Here is a 21,503-nt window from a genome sequence, read left to right on the forward strand (position 1 = left end):
TCATCATCAGAATCACTATCCTCTTTCTGTGCTTTCCCATTCCTTATCCCCGTCTCCTCCATTATCGCGGGATACAGTTTCGCTTCCTCAATTGTCTGCACTCTCCATCTTTTCTCCGCTGCGTCCCATTTGGCATCCTGAAACGCCCTAATCGACTTCCTCATCCTCTCCTGACTTCTTCCCTTTTCCTTATCATGCGCTGCTCGGATCCACGCATGTAATGCTTCAAACTGTGCTGGTCTTGGCAAGGGTTTTAAGGACCCCATCACCGTCTTCAGTTGGTACAGCACCGCTAATCTAAATGAGCCGTACCTCGGGAAAGCTAATTCCCCTTCACCTTGTGTAACCTTGTGCCAATTCTCGATCCAAACGATAGTATGTAACCCCACATTCTGTGCTATGTAATGTGCCGGTGTATCCTCGGGAGGAGCTTCTTCTCCCCCGCGGACAACCACATGCCTATCACCTCTACACAACTCTCGCAAAGCCCTAAGACACTTCATAATGAGCAAATTCGATCTCGCGCTCTATTTACTTCTTGTTCTCAAATCCTCCAATAACAGCGCGACTCACACCAACCGGCCTATCACAGCGCGACACCCTCTGACGTCACCTTCCTTCGTTCGCAGCAGTTCCCTTCTCCAAACTCGTTTCACGCTTACTCACGTCCCATTCATACACTGAAATAACCAATTAAGTTATTTCTCTGGCTGTCCGTCCACAGCCTCTGACTGTCCGTCCACAGTCTCTCGACCTTGTTGACCTCGATTGGCGCCCGTCTGCCCCCGTCCGGCCAGACAAAAACGCCTCTGATAGGTTACTAACACTCCGATCTGCTCACCACAACCCACGACCAGCGTTAAGTTGCCATACACACACGCATTCGCTCCCCCTATCTCGGTCCAGGTGATCGATGGTACCTCACGATCTCCTTTGGGTGGTCAACAAAATCTATCTCAGGTGTCTTCTACACCACAATTCCCGGGCTGCGCGCGCTCACAGCCTGATCTCACAATCACACGACATACACAACAACTCCGCAAGACATCACACAACAAATCAACACCGCAATCTACAACCACTCATTATGTTCATACTCACTCCTGGAACTGCTGCTTTCTGCCGCGCTGCTACTCGCCGTCGATGCTCATCTGCCGCCGTCTGCTGCTCGCCATCTGATGATTCAGCATCACTTATCGTCTCTTGGGCCTCAAGGGTCACTTATCCTTATCTAATCTTCCCTCGCTATCAGTAAGAAACCATCCTCTGCTACCAACTGCTCCAGCCTATTTTAGTATCTCGCAATTATCTACTGGAACCCACTCTGGTCAGATGGAACTTTTTACTTGCCTAATAGCATGGAGGGAAAATTACCGTTATCACAATTACAGTCTGCAATTTGCCATAATCAAGGACTCGAAACTTAATCTCTTGGCTCTCTGGTTTTTATTATCAACATAAAGATTTGGAGATACAAAGTCCTCAACACGAGGCACAACAAGTACATAGGCACTAAAACAAATGCTACTCTACGAAGAATCCGCATACGGCTAAAAATAACTAAAAGTACAATCTCTAAAAGCATGAGGTAGAACACTACCAAGCAAATGTCGATACTAGGGACACTGAACCATACCATCTCTGTCCCTACTCTGTACTAGGTGACATCCCTACATAGCAATCCCTTGAGACCCTCATCAGAATAAAAGGTGTCAGAGCGAAACTTCCTAAGAAGTCCTCACTTAGAGAGCTTGGTCTAAGTTGCCCCCTCTACCCTTCGCCTAGCCGTCCTCTGCTTTGGGCTGCCCCGCTCTGCTCTGCCTCCACCCTCGGGGCGCTGTCCCTAATACAGTACCCCAAGTCTCCGAACACGCCCTTTGCGCCTCCTCTCCTTCCGGGGTCGTCTTTCAGTACTTTTCCACAGAGCGCTGTCCAGTTCCATCGTCCATCGCTTGGCCTTGAGTCCCAGACGCCATCCGCACTAGGAGTTACGATTGGCACATTCCAATACACTCCCATGTCTGGCTTTCTCTACATAATTCAAATTACGAACAAAGAGCTTCTCTACTAACGAGCAACTGTCCTTGCACCTGGGGTGAGATCATGCAAAGCAGACATTCTTCACATCTTTTAAGTTGCAATTTACTACAGCCTAAAACCTCTACTGGAATAAATCCTTTTTGGCCTATTGCCCTTGGCTAACATAAGAAAATACCAGGCCTTTCGCCTCAACGATATATGCGAATTCTGGCCACTACTTCGGTTACACAAGCAGGTTTCAATCACAGTATTGACATTTACGTCTTTCTTTCATGTGTGGTCAACCTAAACAACCTACAGACACGAAGTCTGGGGTACACATTTCTAACACCACATTGCATTTCCCGTAGCTAAACACTATACATTTCTCTAATACGTTTACCATGTGCTTGTACATAGCTAGCACTTCTACTAAAATCGATATAGGTTATACAGTTGTAATACATTGCACACGAAATCCCTGAGTACACATTTGGTTATATACGGGTGCCGACTAACAGTGAATATAACGCACCCCTACAATTCTCAAACTTTTAAACGCTACATCACAACCTGCAAACATATTGATGCATCTTCCCTCATCTAACTTTTCCTCAGAAGCTACAGATCACAATCCTCTTGTCATTTCTTGCCTTGACTGCTCTAATGGTTCTCCTTCTCCGAAGACTGCCAAGTATCCAAAATGAGGCAGCAAGATAGCTCCTACACCATCATCCATTAGAATAGCCTAATGTCCAGGCACTCCACCATCATGGCAAGCTGTAGTGCCCTAGGGCGATCTATGGCAAGGGCCCAAGCTTAATTCCAGTAAAGGCCTGACTCTTCCCAAACAAATAATGTAGGATCCATCGACCAAAAGAACGGATTCAGTCTAATATTCTAGAAGAAATGGGCATCAGACCTCTCCAGACCATACCATTCAAAGACCCAGAATCCCGCCCCAAGAAGAATGGGAAGCCTGATCACAAGTGTAACTATCTCTCACACTACTTCCAGTGGCGGCCGACACTGATAAATACTGGCGGGGCAGGTCGAGGAGGTGTGGGGCGGATGGGGAGAGGGGGCTGGCAGGAAGTGCACGGCGGGTGGGGGTTAATAATAATAATTTTTAAAAACACTTACCTGTTGCTGCCAGTCCTCTTGCACTTCTCTGCTGCCAGTTCCTGGTCCAGCAGTCTCTGGCCCAGCATCACAGCATCCCCATCCAATCCCTGTGCTACTCTCAAACATGAGAACAGCGTGAGGATTGGCCTGAGCGGGCTGGATTAACGCTCGCTCAGGCAAGTCTGTGCCATTTCTCCAACCCGGCTGTGCGATACAACTAGGTTAGAGAAACCTAAGTGCGCTTGTCAGTTTGGCCGACCTAAGACGGCCGGCCAAACTGATATGCGCACTTTTAAGTGCACATCTACCAGTCCCATGTACCAGCCCCGCCCCTCCCTGCATACGCGTGCTCAGCCAGCAGCTGAAAAAGAAAACGATAGTAAAATATCATTTTATTTTTCAGCTGATGGCGGAGGAACCGCCGCTGACTTCAGTCCGCTCCAGACACGAGCACAGCTACTTGAGCTCAGCAACACAAGAAGAGCAATCTGCTGCTGCTCACATATAAAACCAAAACACTTCCATCATAGATGTTACTCACACCCCACACCCGATCAAAGAGGGAGAGCCATAATATAGAGCTCTAGCATTCCATCGGCCACCCCTCTCCGCTTCACTAAACTCTTGAAGGCAGATGCACATTACAGAATAAGAGTACCATCCTGGCCTTCACGTGGCATCAAAGCACTTCCCACATAGGCCACGCAACAAGCAAACATCTTACCAACCAAGCATGGTCTATGTAGCAACGTGCTAAGTACTTAGGCACCTCATCGTGGTTATGAAGCGCTTTAGAAATGCACCTACACTGCAGGACCTCACAGTGTGCAATAAAGACAGAACTACTCCTCAAATAATCCCGGTATATCACCTCCACCCATGAGGTTGGATGTTAAATAGGTCTTTCCTACCAAAGGTGAGTGCTATGAGAGTGATTTAAAATTTAAATTAATAAATGACTCATCCTCCGGTCTCATAGTTACTGGTGCCATCAGGACCCACCAATGATCTTAATTCAAAGCAACCAACCATATATTCCAAGGCTGGTCTTGTCCACCTGCTGAGCAAATTTGCAAATAATGCCCACTGAAATGTACATATGCAGATTTGACTCGTGTATATTTATTTTGCATTTGTTGTAGCCCTTGCTAAAAGGTGTGAAGAGTAGCCTTGCCCTAATCTATTGGATATCCATTAAACCGCAGGTCATCCACCAGTTTTCTTGCGCTTTGTTTTAGAAGTGGGGCTAAAGCTCCTTTCCCACGCGAGGTATCCCTTTAATTCAGAATCCCATCACAAGAGAGTTGTAATTATAATTGATTTATATAGCGCTTACTACCTCTGATGAGGTGTCGAAGCTCTACTCCAGAACCCAAGGTTAGTGATTAGTCCAGTGGCTATTATTGGTTATTGTGATTAGTAATGTGCTCTCAATGGCAATTGCATGCATTTACTCCAGTTACTTTGTTATATATCAATACTAGGGAGGTGTGATCGATAGTGGGGGGCGGGGGGACTATGTGGTTTCAGGTGAATTAACAGGGGCTTTGTCCAAGGTACACAGACGTGTCCGCTGTTAGTGCATTATAGAGGGTTTATCGGCTCGAGCAAACATTGACGCTGGCCCAGTCAGCTTGAGAAATGTTTACCAGTGGGATATTGACTGCCGGGACAGGCCCACCCCTCCGCGAGGAATACTGCAAGGATGGTGTGCTTTTTCCGTCCACACCCGGAGTCCTTTGTCCTTGCTCCACGGTGGCTGAAACTTGTCTGTGATTGTTGAACGCAATTGAGAGATGTCTGTCTCGCGCTGACAACATTGAGTTTTAAAGTGATGCTGCTTCCAGGCGCTGGCATGGTACTGACATTTTGCTTGGAGGCTTCGTCAGGGTGAATGTGCACACCAACGGTGTACGTCTTCGCATCCGGTTCGAGGTGTGATAATACAAGTTTTGAGCCTTGTCGTGTAAAATGACGTTTAAATGATGTGTCCGCTCCTTACCACTGGAATACGTGAACATAACATGGCGTCTAGAAGCAAGGTCGTCGATTCAGCAAAATGCCAGGAGTAGGTGAAGTGACATCATGAACTCTTTGACCTTGGGTTGACCTCTTGTCCCACCTTAAATGCCCCTGTTTCATCCTATTTGCTACTGAGTATCTAAGGGAAGGGGCGGGAGTGGGAACTACAGGAAGTAAATATGATTCAAGATCCCAGTTTACGTTCTGTTCCTGCTCATCACCTTTGAGACCCTGGGTTGCAAGAGCAACGTCATAAGCAAGTGCCACGGGGCAAGCCCGGTGTAGCAGCTACCTCCTTGACATTCATGTCTTGGCGCTACTGCTTTGATGTAATCGCAGGAATTTAAATTGTTGAAACACATCGGGGCTTTCCACAAGGTGGAGGAGGCAGACAAACGATACATACAGTCGTGACAGATCAAGTGATTTCTGACAGAATACTACACTTTGCCTAGATGTTTCTTAAAGCGCTAACCGCTAACCTTACCGGTGCTTCAAAGCGCTCTGAGACTCAGGAAACAGAAATGCAAAGATCTAAATGGGGGTGAGCTTCATTCTCAGGGCCGTCGACCTGCAGTCTGGTCAGTGCACAACTTGACAAGGTGACTGTGGTTAGATGTGGAGACCAGAGCCCTCGAAGGCGAGCTAGTCTCTGATGAGAGTTGTTTGCATAAGAGGCCCCTTCCAACCCCCGCCCTGCAGTTGTTGCTTTCTTACAATAGAGAGCCTCAGTATGGTCCCCTATAAAGTACAGATGTATATATTAGGTCACTGAGAGCCCCGATCTTTATACCAGTCTCTGATTGGCTGGGGCTGAGCGGGGCAGTCATGATTAAGAAGTGAGTGTCATGCATGGTCGGACTGGGACAGCAAATAGGCCCGGGCAACAAAAGAAAAGAAAAGCATCCCCCATTAGTGAATAAGGTACCAAAAAAAAAAAGAGACCTATGTTTGTAAATTGGGACAGTTTGGAAACTGCAAAGACGTTGTTTAAATGTTTTGCAAAGTATGGAAAACTACTTGGATATGAGTTTGCTGCAGGCAATATTTGCCATTGGGATATTGACTGCCGGAACAGGCCCACCCCGGCGCGAGGAATACTGCACTGATGGTGTGCTTTTTCCGTCCACACCCGGAGTCCTTTGTCCTTACAACAGTAAAAACCGGCTCAGCAGACCACAATCCAGGACTACAAACAGTCAAAACAAGCACTGGCAAAGCTAATAGGTCTCACCTGTGCAAAAGCTATTGGCTTTGCTAATCAATGTCTTATAACCATGTTGTAGACCAGCATGGCTACTGTGCAGCATGGCTAAAAGTTGTTTTTTTTAAAGTGGTATGACGAGGCCTGCACAGCCACATCATAGGGCTTTTCTTTCTTATGGCCAGTCGGGGCAGGCAACACAGATAACAAGAGGAGGGAGAATGGGCGCGTGGGAGGCAACGGGTTAGTAAATAAAGCACTATTATGCCGCAGTGGGGTGGGTAAGAAAGACAACGGTAAGGCGGGGTGGAAGGGAAGAAGCAACATGGACAACGGGAAGGGAGGATAGGATGGAAGAAGCAACAAGGACAACGGGAGGGTGAAATATCAGATACAACACGGACAACAGTAAGCAGGGTGGGGTTGGGAGGGAAGATGCAAAGGACAAAGGTGGGGTGGGAGGGAAAAGAGCAGCACAGATAATGGGGTGGGAGGGGACGGAGCTAAATGGACAAGGGTGGTAGGGAGGGGAAGAAGTAAAGCGGACAGGGGAAGAAAAAAATAGTACCTCAATCACAGCGCGCGCAGCGGATGGACAGTAATCCAGATGAAGCAATCAGTACTTGGTCATTGCTACAGACAAAAGAAGAGGAAGTGAAGCTGGCACATGCTGTCCAATTAGGAGGCAGCAAATAAGAGTGACAATGAAACCAATGAGTGGTAAGCAAAAGACGGGCTTCAAGCCCTCTGTTGTACACAATATCTCTCGCAAGCAACAGCGCAAGTGCGCTGTCTCAGGCGAGACCTGAAAATGACACACACACTAACCAATCAGAGCATGCCTTCGGGCCGTGCTTGATTGCCCTATAGGCAAATCTGAGCCAGGTGTTCTGTGCTTTTGTGTTGGGGGGGTGCATACCGTATAGAACAATTAAGCAAGAGGATGTCATGTTTCTATACAGTTTGGGATAGTGTGGTCAGTGGCATAGCAAGGGTGCATTGGGCCCTAATGCAAGCAAAGAAAATGGTTCCCTTTATCCCGGGCTGGCATTGAAAGGTAGCCATAGTTCGGGCGCAGTGGGCCCTGGACACGGGTTCCTCTGCAGCTGCTGCACTAAAGATGGCTAGGTCTCTTTTTACAGGTCTCTGAACTCCTAATTCGATTTATTCCTCTTTCTTCACTTCCCCGTCCCTCACTTTTCTTATCTCCTGTACCTCCTCCTTACCCACGTCCACTCTTTCTTTTCTGCCTTTTCCTTCACTCCTTCTCTCTCCCTCTACGACTTTTTTGTTCTCCCCCTTGCCCTCTCTTCTTTCTCATTCCTATCCCCCTCACTTCTCCCTAACCGTCTCCTCCAGCTATATATTTATTTAGTCATTTGATAGAAACAAAAACATTTGTTGTATAGATTATACACACACTACATTTTAGCAGCTTCAAAATGCTTAATAGACACGGTCCTATAGACATATTAAAAGCACCGAGGATTAGCTGAGCCCAGAGCGTGGGTGTGTCGCTCCGCGTGTTTGTTTTGTAAAGTCAGGCTTTACGGTTCACTCCGGTTCTCACAAGCTGTGGACATAATTATATTCTCTCGTGTTTTGATATCACAATATCTGGCAGGCAGGTTGGAAACACTTGAGACCGCATTACACACAGAAGTTTCAAAGGATTTCCTTGCTGTACACGCCCCCTCGGTTCTTCTGACACATCAAAAAGTGCTGTTTTGGTAGAAACAGAAGCCGGCAGTGCTCACGGTGCCTTTGCGCGGTGGATTCCACACCTGGAGTCAGAAAGGCCCTGTGGCGAAAGGACAAACATGCCTGCTTTGGAGCAGGAGGCTCGAGGCGGATCTCGACGCGGCAGAGGGACATTCTGAAGAAAAGCCTCATTTGCCCCGCAGGCGCATTAACCGACTGAGCGGTCTCGAGCCCAGCTTTCTTTTACCTCTCTGAGTGGAAACTGCAATGGAATCCGAACCATGACAAGTCACAGAACAGGTTTGGGATGAGAGGCATAATAGCTGTGGCATAGTTATGTATGTTCCATGACGTGTTCGCTTGGAAAGTCCTCTGGTTTCAGTGGTGCCTGGGCGTCTGCCCTCTCCGCAGCGCGTGCAGTGCTGGCTGACTAGCACCCCTGTAGTCAGGGACCACCCCGCCCCGCCCCGCTGTGTACAGTGCCTAGGGGCACTGGTCTTTATACCCGTCTCTGACTGGCTGGAGTTAGGGGGGGGGGGGGAGGGGGGTGTAAACTACGTCTGAATGGGGCAGGCAAGATTGAGTGGTTAAAATAATATAAAAGAGTCGGACCGGGACAGAAAAAAGGCACTGGCAACAACATAATACAAAATGTAAGCAAGCATTTGCAATGCAATCGGTCTCGCATTTGTGAAAGTTAAACCTACTGGCATTGACCATTTTACACTGTTGTTCCATAACATGAAGCACTGGCAAATGTTTCCGTCCATGCTCTCACTAATTCATCTGTACACTGAACTCTCACTGATCATCCAAGCAGTCAGTCAATCATATTGCTTAGTAGCACAACTTCAGTGACAGAAGAACAAACCAGACGGCTGTCTGCAGCGCAGTGAGCCTCACGCGCAACATATTATAAAATTGTGTGCCTTGCCTCCTCTGCGTCACTTTGGTTCGTGAAGCAACAGAAAAGCAGTAAAAGTGCTGCCCAAGATCCAACACGACGCACGCTTAAAAGTTACTGTATTGTCAGCTTATCGTGGGCCACGACACAGATTTAAGGCATCTGTGTTTATGGGTAAATTGGTAATACAAACAAAATCCAGATTAAAATCCAGCATTGAAGATGGCGCTTTGTGTTTGACAGGAGAATTGCAAAAATGTGTGTAATATGGTGTTCGGTGAACGAAGCTAAAAACAATGCTTTCCCTAGAAAAAGTGAAACCACAAGTCCCATGATGCAAAGTGATATTGGTGCAAATGCCTCAGTATGGGGGAGTGTCACGTGACATGGGAGCCCTGGTGGTCGTATACAGAAGCAGTATGGCTGCAGGGTAAGGCAGGAAAAACAAGGTGTCATCCGCAGGCGCGACAATGCAAAAGCATCTCACTATAGACAGCAAGTCTCCATTTTCTGCCGCTGACATTGGTATAAATAAGTAAATCAATCAATCAATCATAAGGTGTTGTAACACATGACAGACACACACACGCACTGCAGGAGCGTATGTTACACCACAGAGTCATTACCTTTGGCAAGTGGTCTGCTTGACAAACAAGTTTACCAAAAAAAAGTGCGGCAAGCTGCTAATATCCCTCCTGTGTCACGCCGCGGGTAAGAGATCCAATCCCACTGGGCGTGGCTAAAAGGAGACAGGGTGGCAACAAGCAATGATTGCCATGCCTTCAGTGCAATCATTGCACTGTCTTTAGCATAATTCGTGATGTCAAACCACGCGCACGAATTAAAGCTGAAGGCAGAGCTAGGACGAGGCTTCTGGAATCGTATCGATTCCAAGAAGCCTCGTAAGACGAGAGCAGCGCATGCGCTGCTTAAGTCACACGAGGCCTAAAAAGAAGTGAGGTGAAAACTCAATTCCCTAGGATCACACAATTTGAACAAACGGGGAAGCCGGGATTGATCCCAAGTTTTTGGTTTCTTATTGTGCAATTCAGTCACAAGATACATCTCTCTTGTTTTAGATCAACAGTTTCAGTTTTGTATTTAATTCTCAGTGCAGGGCGCTAAAGTGTGGGCGGCTGACAAAAGCCACATGAAAGCTGATTAGTTTTGAGAATAAGGTTCTAAGAGGACTGCGAGCAGAGTGAGGCATCTGACTCTTCAGTGGCTCTTCAAAATGCGTCACATAATGGCAATTGAGGGGACAAAGGTATAGGAAGGGCATGATTTCACCATAATCAAACAGTTTTAGCGGAGAAGAAAACAAACACCATGGAGCGAAACTCCTTGTTTCAAGGTCCACAGCGATCTCATGTCACCTATTTTAGGGGGCAAATTATGAGGCTGGATATTCTGTTCCCCATGGGTGAAAGAAAATGATGTTTGGGTTACAGTCCTATGCCCGGCTTCACAATTTGACTACATTGTGTGATCTGCGGTAAATCACATATCTGCAAAAATTGGTATCACTTAAAAACGTGTATAGTTACTTATAAAAACACTTTACGTACAAAAATGGCCGCTTCAGCTTTGGGTGGAAAGTGCCGGAGGAGCGGGGAATAGAGGTGGATGAGGGGTGGGTTGAGATATTCAGATGAGATACAAACAGAGCCATTGATGTTGATGCCCGGTTTGCGGCCTGCTTTTTCTCTTCTGCACGGAGGCATGCAGGCCCTGGGACTACATCTATCTTCAGCTTCAGTGCAAAGACAGACACCGCATGCCCTTACCGAGGCAAGGCCTAACATGCTGCAGACACCGCATGCCCTTACCGAAGCATGGCCTAACATGCTGCAGACAACGCATGCCCTTACAGAGGCATGGCCTAACATGCTGCAGACACTGCATGCCCTTACTGAGGCATGGCCTAACATGCTGCAGACACCGCATGCCCTTACAGAGGCATGGCCTAACATGCTGCAGACACCGCATGCCCTTACCGATGCAAGGCCTAAAATGCTGCAGACACCGCATGCACTTACCTAGGCATGGCCTGATATGCTGCAGACACCGCATGCACTTACCGAGGCAAGGCCTAACATGCTGCAGACACCGCATGTCCTTACCGAGGCAAGGACATGCTGCAGACAACGCATGCCCTTACAGAGGCATGGCGTAACATGCTGCAGACACCGCATGCCCTTACCGATGCAAGGCCTAACATGCTGCAGACACTGCATGCACTTACCGAGACAAGGCTTGACATGCTGCAGACAGCGCATGCCCTTACAGAGGCAAGGCCTAACATGCTGCAGACACCGCATGCCCTTACCGAGGCATGGCTTAACATGCTGCAGACACCGCATGCACTTACCGAGGCAAGGCCTGACATGCTGCAGACACCGCATGCCCTTACCGAGGCATGGTCTAACATGCTGCAGACACCGCATGCCCTTACCGAGGCAAGGTCTGACATGCTGCAGACACCGCATGCCCTTACCGAGGCAAGGCCTGACATGCTGTAGACACCGCATGCCCTTACCGAGGCAAGGTCTAACATGCTGCAGACACCGCATGCCCTTACCGAGGCAAGGTCTGACATGCTGCAGACACCGCATGCCCTTACCGAGGCAAGGCCGGACATGCTGCAGACACCGCATGCCCTTACAGAGGCATGGCCTGACATGCTGCAGACACCGCATGCCCTTACCGAGGCATGGCCTAACATGCTGCACACACTGCATGCCCTTACAGAGGCCTGGCCTAACATGCTGCAGACACCGCATGCACTTACAGAGGCATGGCCTAACATGCTGCAGACACCACCTGCCCTTACAGAGGCATGGCCTAACATGCTGCAGACACCGCATGCCCTTACCGAGGCATGGCCTGACATGCTGCAGACACCGCATGCCCTTACCGAGGCATGGCCTAACATGCTGCAGACACTGCATGCCCTTACAGAGGCCTGGCCTAACATGCTGCAGACACTGCATGCACTTACAGAGGCATGGCCTAACATGCTGCAGACACCACATGCCCTTACAGAGGCATGGCCTAACATGCTGCAGACACCGCATGCCCTTACCGAGGCAAGGTCTGACATGCTGCAGACACTGCATGCCCTTACCGAGGCATGGCGTGACATGCTGCAGACACCGCATGACCTTACCGAGGCAAGGCTGGACATGCTGCAGACACCGCATGCCCTTACCGAGGCATGGCCTGACATGTTGCAGACACTGCATGCCCTTACCGAGGCATGGCCTAACATGCTGCAGACACCGCATGCCCTTACAGAGGCCTGGCCTAACATGCTGCAGACACCGCATGCACTTACAGAGGCATGGCCTAACATGCTGCAGACACCACATGCCCTTACAGAGGCATGGCCTAACATGCTGCAGACACTGCATGCCCTTACAGAGGCATGGCCTAACATGCTGCAGACACCGCATGCCCTTACCGAGGCATAGTCTGACATGCTGCAGACACCGCATGCCCTTACCGAGGCAAGGCCGGACATGCTGCAGACACAGCATGCCCTTACAGAGGCATGGCCTGACATGCTGCAGACACCGCATGCCCTTACCGAGGCAAGGCCTAACATGCTGCAGACACCGCATGCCCTTACCGAGACAAGGCCTAACATGCTGCAGACACCGCATGCTCTTACCGAGGCAAGGTCTGACATGCTGTAGACACAGCATGCCCTTACCGAGGCAAGGTCTGACATGCTGCAGACACCGCATGCCCTTACCGATGCAAGGACTAACATGCTGCACACACCGCATGCCCTTACCGAGGCATGGCCTGACATGCTGCAGACACCGCATGCCCTTGCAGAGGCATGGCCTAACATGCTGCAGACACCGCATGCCCTTACAGAGGATATGGCCTAACATGCTGCAGACACCGCATGCCCTTACAGAAGCATGGCCTAACATGCTGCCGACACCGCATGCCCTTACAGAGGCATGGCCTAACATGCTGCAGACACCGCATGCACTTACCGAGGCAAGGCCTGACATGCTGCAGACACCGCATGCCCTGACAGAGGCAAGGTCTGACATGCTGCAGACACCTCATGCTCTTACCGAGGCGAGGCCTAACATGCTGCAGACACCACATGCCCTGTCCGAGGCAAGGTCTGACATGCTGCAGACACCGCATGCCCTTACCGAGGCATGGCCTAACATGCTGCAGACAGCGCGTGCCCTTACAGAGGCATGGCCTAACATGCTGCAGACACCGCATGCACTTACAGAGGCGTGGCCTGACATGCTGCAGACACCGCATGCCCTTACCGATGCATGGCCTAACATGCTGCAGACACCGCATGCCTTTACCGAGGTAAGGTCTGACATGCTGCAGACACCGCATGCCCTTACAGAGGCAAGGCCGGACATGCTGCAGACACCGCATGCCCTTCCCGAGGCAAGGTCTAACATGCTGCAGACACCGCAAGCCCTTACCGAGACAAGGCCTAACATGCTGCAGACACCGCATGCCCTTACCGAGGCAAGGTCTGACATGCTGCAGACACCGCATGCACTTACCGAGGCAAGGCCTGACATGCTGCAGACACCGCATGCCCTGACAGAGGCAAGGTCTGACATGCTGCAGACACCTCATGCTCTTACCGAGGCGAGGCCTAACATGCTGCAGACACCACATGCCCTGTCCGAGGCAAGGTCTGACATGCTGCAGACACCGCATGCCCTTACCGAGGCATGGCCTAACATGCTGCAGACAGCGCGTGCCCTTACAGAGGCATGGCCTAACATGCTGCAGACACCGCATGCACTTACAGAGGCATGGCCTAACATGCTGCAGACACCGCATGCCCTTAAAGAGGCATGGCCTAACATGCTGCAGACACCACATGCCCTTACAGAGGCGTGGCCTGACATGCTGCAGACACCGCATGCCCATACCGATGCATGGCCTAACATGCTGCAGACACCGCATGCCTTTACCGAGGTACGGTCTGACATGCTGCAGACACCGCATGCCCTTACAGAGGCAAGGCCGGACATGCTGCAGACACCGCATGCCCTTCCCGAGGCAAGGTCTAACATGCTGCAGACACCGCAAGCCCTTACCGAGACATGGCCTAACATGCTGCAGACACCGCATGCCCTTACAGAGGCAAGGTCTAACATGCTGTAGACACCGCATGCCCTTACCGAGGCATGGCCTGACATGCTGCAGACACCCCATGCCCTTACAGAGGCATGGCCTGACATGCTGCAGACACCGCATGCCCTTACCAAGGTAAGGTCTAACATGCTGCAGACACCGCATGCCCTTACCGAGGCATGGCCTGACATACTGCAGCCACCCCATGCACTTACCGAGGCAAGGCCTGACATGCTGCAGACACCGTATGCCCTTACCGAGGCAAGGTCTAACATGCTGCAGACACCGCATGCCCTTACAGAGGATATGGCCTAACATGCTGCAGACACTGCATGCCCTTACAGAGGCATGGCCTAACATGCAGCAGACACCACATGCCCTTACAGAGGCATGGCCAAACATGCTGCAGACACCGCATGCACTTACCGAGGCAAGGCCGTACATGCTGCAGACACCGCATGCCCTTACCGATGCAAGGCCTAACATGCTGCAGACACCGCATGCCCTTACCGAGGCATGGCCTGACATGCTGCAGACACCGCATGCACTTACCGAGGCAAGGCCTGACATGCTGCAGACACCGCATGCCCTTACCGAGGCAAGGCCAGACATGCGGCAGACACCGCATGCCCTCACAGAGGCATGGCCTAACATGCTGCAGACACTGCATGCCCTTACCGAGGCATGGCCTAACATGCTGCAGACACCGCATGCCCTTACAGAGGCATGACCTAACATGCTGCAGACAGCGCCTCGACACCAGTCCCGGGCTGCTGGCTGATTGGAATCGTCAGCAGTGACTATGAACCATTTTTAAAAACAAGCATTTGCAATGCAATAGGTCTCGCATTTACATGAGTTTAAGCTATTGGCATTGTAAATGACAATGCCTTTTATTTTATGCTTTAAAAACCAAAACATAAATATAAGGCATTGTTATTTACAATGCCAAAAGCTCAAACTCGAGTAAATGCGAGACCTACTGCATGGCAAATGCTTGTTTAGCTTGTTAACAAAAATGTATATTTTGAGAAAGAGTTTACAAAAAATGGCTTCTATATGTATCGATATATGTAATAGAAGTAATTGTATGCATTGTCAGATTAATGCGGTAGCACAGTAGGTAAATGTAATAATTATAGCTACATCATGTATGCTTTTTTGAGCAGCGGTATCAAAGCCATATAATATGTGTGTATAGAAATGGTTTATTTTCTTAGGGATGCTATAATAGAGAATAGAAGACTAAATGTGTGTAAGGGTGCAACTGTTATGTAAAGACATGTGGTATATTAACGTGTTTGAAAGTACGGTATGTAATGGTGAAGGTTTTTTTGTAGATGTGGTAGGGGTTTAAAAGCATGCTGGGAGTGTATTACGAAGAGGTAATCTGATATCTTTTTGTCGTAATGTTTGTAAACAGGCTGGTATAATAGAGCTGTTATGTTAAAGATGTGTGCGTGTGCAATGATAACTGCTGGACATTAAGGTATGCACTCTAAAAAATCTGTAGTGGCAAAATATTGGCTAACGGAAAAAGTAAAAATGAAAGAAACATAAAATGTGTAAGTAGCACAGTAGTACAATATAAGGATAGGTGGCAGTAGAGAGTGCAAAGCAGAGAGACAGATCGAGCAAGTGGAGAAACATGAGGAGAGGTGGCAGCAGAAATTGTGTAGTAAGAGATAGACACGATGATTGAAGAATATGAGGATAAGTGGTAAGTTAGAATGTAGGGGAAAAGGGAGAGAATATTGTACTGGTGTGTGTTTAGGCAGCAAAAGCGGCTAAAATGCAATGTAAGTACTATGTGGCAGAAAATAAAACATGAGGGACCTAATAAAGACAAAAAAGGGAGCAAGCAACAAGGTGTAAGGAAAGGTAGACTGTATGCATATGTTTAAGTGGGAGGAGAGAGTGCGGGACAGAGGGATAAGTATAAAGTTTTTGGAATATTTGTGAGACAATGTTATACGTTCTGGGAGTTGTTGTGTTTTCTGTCTATTGAACCAGCTGGACTAGCATGCCGGATATGATAATTGAACAGACATACCGGATAACAAGTCCCGTACCAGAAACCTGATGTCCTAACAACATGGAGTAACGCGCAAGCAAGGTAGCAACCCTGGATTAGTTTTTTTGGAGAGTAGTCCTTGCTCTGCATTCGGTTTACAACTGTAGTTACTCACGAACACTTATATGAAAATAACTGTTAGGACAGAGTACGGGGCAGGTGAAAGGCAAAAGTGAAAAACATAAGGATAATTGTTAGGACAGAGTGCAGGATAGACAAGTAGGTACAATGATTAAAGAACATAAGGGTAAGTGGCAAAGCAGAGTGTGGAGCCGAGGAACTGGGCACAAGAGAATAACATGAGGATAAGTGGCAAAGAGAGTGCAAGGCAGAGGGACAGGCATGGGGAGTGAAAAACATAGGGAGGGTGAAGTGAGCATGGAAGCAATGGCGGAACTGTATTTGGTAGCAGGAGAAAGTGCAAGGACTTGTGATGTTTTTTTCTATTGCATGTCAGATAAAGTAATAGAACAGACACACCGGATAACAAGCCCGTAGTAGAAACATGATGTCGTAACAGCATAGAGTAAGGCGCAAGCAAGGTAGCAACCCTAGACTATATTTATAAGCGAGTTGTTTTTGCGATGCGTCCTGTTTACATCTTTAGTTACTCAAGAGCACTTTATTAACCCCCTCTCTTCAGTCGCGTTGTAGACATTGAAGGAAAGGACTGAAGGCCACCACTACACCCATTGTTATTTTTGCGATACATAAAATTTACAAAAAGGGCACCTTTGCGGGAGCTATCTTGGTAATGTTTTAAGTGAGCTCATGAAGTGTTAGCGTCCCAGTGCTCCCTCTAAGCATGAGACCTAAGGCTGAGTATGATTTCACGGTGACTCAGTTGTAAGTTGCGCACAAGTGCGGCATGTGCAGAGCCGTTTTGTAGGTCTCCAGCCTCTTTAAGAAGGTAGCAGGACAGAGTGCAAGGCAGAGGGACAAGCATAGCGAGTGTAGAAAATAAGTGTAACTGTGAGCTGCCGCCTCTGATGCAGGAAACCAGGGTTCAAGTCTCGAGGTCGCGTCCGCATCCTGTGATTCTGGGCAAATCACTTAATCTCCCCGTGCCTGAATGTATAATGTAAATACGGTGCTATGTAAAGCGCTCCAATACCTTCGGGTCGAGTTTGCGCTATATAAATATGCAACAACAAAGCAGAGTAACAGCCATGGGGAGTGAAAAGCATGAGGAAAAGTGATAGGAGAGAGTGCAGGACACAGTGACAGGGACGCTAATTGAAAGACGCAGCCGTGCGGCCGCGAAAGTGATCGCGATCAAACATCAAAGCGGCCGTGCGGCCGCCAAAGTGAAAGTAATTGCGTCAAGCGCGGCGCCCGCGCCCGCGCACATGCACTGTAGCGCTAGGCTGGCCTGGTAGCACTTTTTGGAGCCCTCTCAATAAGTCTCGCCAGACCAGCGCATGCGCTGGGTCAGGCGAAACCTAAAAATGTACTCTTTAAAGGATTTCCCTTCCCCTACCAGGCTCACTTGGCATGACGTATTGCCGTAACTTGTCCACTAGTGAGAAGTAAGCAGACGCGCACATCAATGTGCCTGCTGTCACTGCAGTCCGGAAAAAAACAGACCGCCTGTGCCAGGGCACAAAACAGAGCCCAATAGAGCCCCGTTTCGAGGCCCCTTTTAAAAAACTGCATGTGCTCAGCACCGGTGAGACCCGTCCCACTTAAAGCCCTGACAACAGGTAACATTACACCAACAACAAGCCAGGACGATTGGCTTTGCCAATGTATGTTAACTGCATAAGATAAATAAGCAACACCTATGGCTCCCCTGCATAGAATATTGAAAATGCTTCAGTTCTGAAATGATGAGGCTGTGAAAGAACTATAGCGAGTCTGTTTGAAGTTACTTCAAAGGCAGGAAAGGGTTGAACCACTGCCGAGTAAAGAAATTTTTTTTTCACCCTGAATGGGAAGGGAAAATATAGAGAGCCCGATAAGGACCCGTCTCAACAGCTGCTTTTGAGAACTGCCGGTGCTGAGCACCGGCAGGACCCGGCCCACTTCAAGTTCCGAGCCAGAGTATGTTTACTGCTGTTCGAACAATGCACCTTTTGTCAGATAGATGTGAAGACAATTATGATCAATTATGTGAATGGCTACTGAGATCTAGGTGGACCTGAGTGACGGTTCCCTCCATCTATGACCTTGTGGAGGGAGGGCTGCTACTGAGTAAGAGAAGTCTGATGTGGTGTTACAGTTGGAGATGCGAGCAGAACTATGGTGTAGCTTACTTCTACATAGGCTAGAATTAGTTCTGGGATTATTTAAATAGGTGTTTATCCGGGAAACAGATAACTTTAGGACACGACGTCTTGGGACCACGGCAAAATGTCTGGTTAATGCTGAGGTGGAGCAGAGAAGCCCGGGCTAATGTTTTCCCGTTGCCTTGCCTGGGTCACGCGCCTCACAAGCAGCTCAGCGCCGGGCCTAAAAATGTGTGGAGCAGATTCCTCCTCCAGAAATAAAAGAAGACAAGCAAGAGCGCACGTGCGAGCGCGTGCTCTTGCAGGCTCGACCTAAAAATACTGAGCATAGAATACTTTGTGTAGTTTAAGCTTTTTCCTGCCCTACCCCTAACTCCCGAGCAGCAAACTGAAGGAAGTGGGACGTTACCGGAAGTACATGTGGTCCAATGGAGCGTGATGATGCAATTGCTGCAAACCCCTTCAATTTCGGTGACTCTAATTCCAGGCGAACGTAGTAAAATAATGCTGCACCCTTTCACTGAAAAAACGAGGTCCTATAAAAAAGCTTTTGAAAATTCCTGCCCAAACAATGATTATTACATGAGAAATAGTTAAACACAGCTAAGGTGTACACTACAAGACTTTTAAAATAAGTCTGTTAAAATGTGCACTTTTCATTAAAAAAAAAAACCCACAAAAAACAACCAATCAGGTTATATTCTATTCACAGCAAATCATTATTGCCTGTGAATTCTACTTGTGTGGACCAAAGTCAGCTTTTTGCGACAATCATTTTTTTCAGATAATTCACATACCTGAAGGTAGTTTCTTCTAAAACGTAGGTGTCCTGCTGGCTGGCCCACTTTTCGAGAAGACGCCCAAGTCATGAGCAACGATGTCATACTGTGACAGCCTCTTTTGGACCATTAGTCCAATGGCAATGTGATTTCGCATAGGATAGTAGGCTTGCATCGCCCATGAGCCAGGATGTATTCACAGCACTTCCTGTACCTGGCACCCACATAGGAAACAACGTTTTCCGCTGTAAGTAACTTAGGCCTATTCCTACGTCTCAGCACCCCTCCCTCAGAAGTCTGAAACCCAATCGCGGAGAAAGATTTTTGACACTCAACACGCCTGGTCAAAGATGCTTTCTATCATGACTTGATCAATGTAAACATCAGATGTGGAGACAACGTTAAAAGAGTGAAGGATGGGTAAATGAAAACAATGAAACTGAAGTAGTATGAAAGCGCATATTTTTAAAGAAAAGGGGCAACCAGCAATTTCCTGCCGTGCACCCCCTTAAAAATATAATTTAAAAAATAGGTTCACGGGTATTGGGGATGGGAGGTTCAAAAGAGGAGCAGGTGGGGGAATCAAACAAACAAAGCTGGATTTGGGGGAGACGGGGAAAAGCAGCACACGAGAGAGCAACACAGAGTGCTGAGGGAGATAGACATGCGGAAAGAGCAGCATGGTACGAGGGGAGAAGCACACGAGGGAAAGAACAACATGAAGCACATGGCGTGGCAAGTAAGGGAGAAGCACATGAGAAAAGTAGCACACAAAGTAAACAAGCGGCCATGCTGCCGCGAAAGTGAAAGTAATCGCGTCAAGCACGGCGCGCGCGCCCGCGCACATGCACTGTAGCTCTAGGCTAGCCTGGTAGCACTTTTTGGAGCCCTGTCAATAAGTCTCACCAGACCAACGCATGCGCTGGGTCAGGCGAGACCTAAAAAGTGACCCCCATTAGTGCATAAGGTAGCTGGCAGTGGCATAGACGGTGGGATGCCATGGGTCCCAGTGTATCAATAACAGCCAGCCCACCCCCACACACACACACACAACCCCTCCACCCTTCCGCCCAACGGTTTGCTCGGTAATAAACATCAACTAAGGCTCAAGGGGCCCCTCAGGCACCTGCTACACCACTGGGAGCTACGCTCCTGACCACAGGCCTAGAGATGGTAGGACAGAAACTGGGAGGGAGAGAGAAGTGGAGAGAGACAAGCGAGTGATACTCTGGGCAGTGTTTCCGGTAGAAAGTTGTCATTTAAGAAAAACTGTCTGTTCGCCTTATGGTGCACCCATACAGTGGGAAAACTGTCATTGCATAGTAAAACCTTAGTAGGAATGTTGCTATCTGTGCACGGAGACACATTCTCTGGGGTGATTCACGAGCGCATTTGTGTGTACTAAAGCACTCTTTTACATGCTCTTATATCTTTGTGAATCATCCCTGAGACATCTCTCTATTAGTAAAATTAGAAAGAGGGCCCAGTCCTATTCGTACTAATTGTGTAGGCATATAACTCGAATATTCCCATTTCAGATGGCTTGGGAGAAATCACAAAGGCTTGTAAGACTACATAAAAGACTACTACAGAAGTACTACTGTCGTACTACAGGAGTACTACTTTCCCTACTCCAGTATGTCTTTCTAAATAGGCCCCTCTGTATACAAATGTGCATGTATTCCGCTGAAACCAGGCTTTATTTACAGTATTTGATTATAGGTGACAGCATACCACACAGTGTGATTCTCCAGGGTGACCACCTCACGACGGACACTGCTTCCACTCCTGGGCGTTTTCTGTGGCAACCTAATGCATTCTGGGTATTGTAGTCTTGGTTTCCATCCATTAAAAAATCAGACTACGAAACCTGATGACAACTATTTGCAAGTTTTTCCAATGACAAGGGGGAGGTGGTGAGCCTAGCTGATGATCTGAAACCAGCAACACTGCAGCCTATGGACTGTTCGAGTCCTCCTGTCTAGCACCACTGTAGAGTGGGATTCAGGGTGGCAGCACCCGTCACTGGTTATTCTGGCAGACAGCATCTCGCACTGTGTGATTCTGGGCAACAGTGCTCCTGTGGTGTGGGATTCTGGGAGACAGCGCCCCTGTTTTGTATAATTCCAGATGTTAACATCATTTCAGCGTGGAAGTTTGTGACCAGCACCCATGTGGCCCTTGATTCAAGGTGTCAGACCTTATTTTATGCAAAGGTGCCCCTACACTGTATGATTTGGAGGTAACACAACCTCTCCACTGTGTGCCCCTTTGTGGAGAGAGCCCCTGCAGAGTGATTCTGGGTGTC

This window comes from Triturus cristatus, chromosome 1_2, assembly GCF_964204655.1.
Source record: "Triturus cristatus chromosome 1_2, aTriCri1.1, whole genome shotgun sequence".
NCBI lineage: Eukaryota > Metazoa > Chordata > Amphibia > Caudata > Salamandridae > Triturus > Triturus cristatus.